Raw genomic sequence first — 3,093 nt, forward strand, 5'->3', positions numbered from 1 at the left:
AAACAACGAATTAGCCTGAAATACAACCCGAGCGTATGCATGAAAGATATGACAAGTGATATAAAAAATTATATGAGATGTAATAGCCCAAAAATAAATAAAGAAATAAACGAATAAAAATAATTATAAAAATAGTTAAAATTATAATAATAAAAAAATAAATTAGTTAATTAATTAAAAAAAAAAAAAACCTTTCCCCACTTCTCTCCACTAACCTCTCATCCCTTCCCACAATTATCTCTCCTCAACCTATCCTTATGTCAGCAAGTAAAAAAAAAAAAAAATCGTAAGATTTACTTGAGAAAAAAATAATGACAGATTTATGTGAAGATAGATCTGATCAACAAGGTATGTATTAAATCAGATCTTTGTTGAATTATTACCATGATCCATCTTTTAGTTAGAAATTAAATGTCAAATCATTTATACTATTCTAGTCAATCATGTCATATTAGTAATATTAGATTAAATTTTTATTAGTAGCCAAATGAATAGATTAAAGATAGAATGCCAAGAAAACTTATGAATAGGAAACTGAGATAAGGAAATAGGAAATACTGAGATAAGGAAAGATTTGGAAAGAGAGATCCACTGTAAATTTGGAATACATGAGAACAGAATTAAAAGGCAACATATAAAAAAAAAAAAGATTAGAGAATTAAAAACAGAAACTAAGTATAGAGGGAAAAAGGTAAACACAGAGGGTAAATACTGAGAATTTACCGAGAGTAGTAAAGCCGAGAATAACTTGAAAAAGCTGTATCTACTTTCTTATACAACAGTATGAAAAATAAGATTTTTAATAAAAATATAATTATAGATATATAACATTTAAGACTTTTAACAATGGACCAATGTAAATTAGAGAAATAATGTTGTAGAGTTCAAACCTGAAACTAATGTCATGGGCTCATATAGGTTGACTTGGATTTCAAAGGACGGAATCGAACTTTAATTAAAGATATATTCGTGACAACGACTTAAGTTGGCCAGGTAAGTGATCTTACTATCGGCATGGTTATATTTGATGTTGACACGTGCCCTGTGGTTCTGCACGTGTCATATATATTGATATGTGTGAATTGTTTGTGGATCGATATGCTTCCTATATGTTATGTTATGTTATAATATGTGGTTTGTATGATAATAATTATGGTGCGATGTGGTCAAGGATATGTTTGAGATAGGGTATGAGAAGGATGCACAAAACGAAATGTAACGATAGGAGTAAGATACGTTCATGAAACGGTAGAGTTAGGTTACATACCGGAGTGCTATGGATAGGAGAGATTGATGAAAGAATACGGTTAGGTTATGGGTAGAAAGGGATAGGTTTGTGATAGATTGATAGAACGATAGCGTTAGGGTACGTTCTTGTGACGATATGACTAAGGTACGTCACGTAATGATATGTCTGTGATAGGTATAAGAATGTTAAGGCTATGGTAAGTTAGAGAACGATATGACTATGAAGTGTTTAAGTTATGACTTGGTTATGATATGATACATTGTATGCTAGATTGTTGTGCTTACGTACGAAATCATGTGAACGTGAATGTATGTTATTTATGCTGCTTAGTTGATGTAACGACCCAAAATTTTCTACTTAATTTAAGGTCGCTACTGTATACGTACCATAAATATTGAATGCGGAAGACTTCATTTAAATTTCATAAAACTTAACTTTTAACTTAAAACACAGCCATGGACTTATGTGTTTCGAAAACATCCTTAAAACAACACAACAAAAGACTCGAAATAAAATAAACAAGCGTTTAAGTTTAACACATCCTATTCTATCCTAAGTCTAAGAAAATAAATGCCACTATCCTATGCATGTGTCATGATCTCGAGTTGCGATGCCGTCGTCAGCCGTACAGGAATGCCTTGCCTTAACCTGAAAAATGTAGTAGCACATGGCTTGAGTATTTAAAGAAATACTCAGTAAGTGACCCCACTATTGGGGTTAAATGCAACAATCATATGCAATGAAATGATGGACCTATCTTTCGTTTCGTTTCATTTCGTTTCGTTTCGTTTCATTTTCCCTACGGTGTAATCCTAACAGGTAATCGTGGACGTGTACTATATACTCTACACGCAGCCCATACGTGCGAGTGTGGGCTCACCAGCTAGTTCACACACCGCTGGGTCACTGTCCCTAGCCGGTGGGCATGCTCTAGGGGCCCACAGGGACCCGTTAAAACTAAAACCGTCACGGCAGCGCTATGCAGGGCATAACGATCGTTGTCTTGCCATTTGGATGTACACGTCCGTACCCTCGTGATGGGATAGGGGTATCCCCCCAAATGCATGATCACACAATATGCATGAGGTCCCACTAGTCCTACAGTCATCATTTAATGAACATAACCCCGTGTCACGTTTTCATGCTTACGTGTCATTCTCATTCTCATTTCGTTACATATCATACATATTCCTAGCGGGGTTATGTATCATGCAATTTACCGTATTTCATGTCATACAATTCATTCAGTTACATTTCAATACTCATACAACAAGCCATAATCGTACAAGGGCCACACATCGTCACATGCATTCATGTCACATCAATTGTAATAGCCCAAAAATAAATAAAGAAATAAACGAAAGATGAAAATAGATTAAAAACTAAAAAGATGAAAATAAATAATAATTAAATTGAGAAGAAATGCAAAGGAAACATATATCCGATCTTGAGCCTGAAGCTCTGATACCAAATGATAAGATAAGGAATCAATACAAGGGGAATAAGATTCGGATTACCTTGTTGATCGAATATCTCAAGGCAAGAAGAACGCTTGATTGAGATTCGAATCACTCCACAAGCAAGATCGATCATGTCTAGCTTGAATGATTCTTGTTGATCAAATATCTCAAACACTTGTTTGAGATTCGAATCATTCCACAAGCAAGATTGATCATGTCGAGCTTGAATGATTCTACATGCAACCTAACTACATAGAGTTGCATAGAAACTTAGCCATTGGCTAAAAAAAAGCACAAATGCTTCTTTTACTATATTTTTCAAGTCCACCTTACAAATACAACATACATGGCTTTATATAGCCTCAAAATGGAACTATTAAAGTC

Source organism: Cucurbita moschata, unplaced genomic scaffold, assembly GCF_002738365.1.
Source record: "Cucurbita moschata cultivar Rifu unplaced genomic scaffold, Cmos_1.0 Cmo_Scf00122, whole genome shotgun sequence".
Taxonomy (NCBI): domain Eukaryota; kingdom Viridiplantae; phylum Streptophyta; class Magnoliopsida; order Cucurbitales; family Cucurbitaceae; genus Cucurbita; species Cucurbita moschata.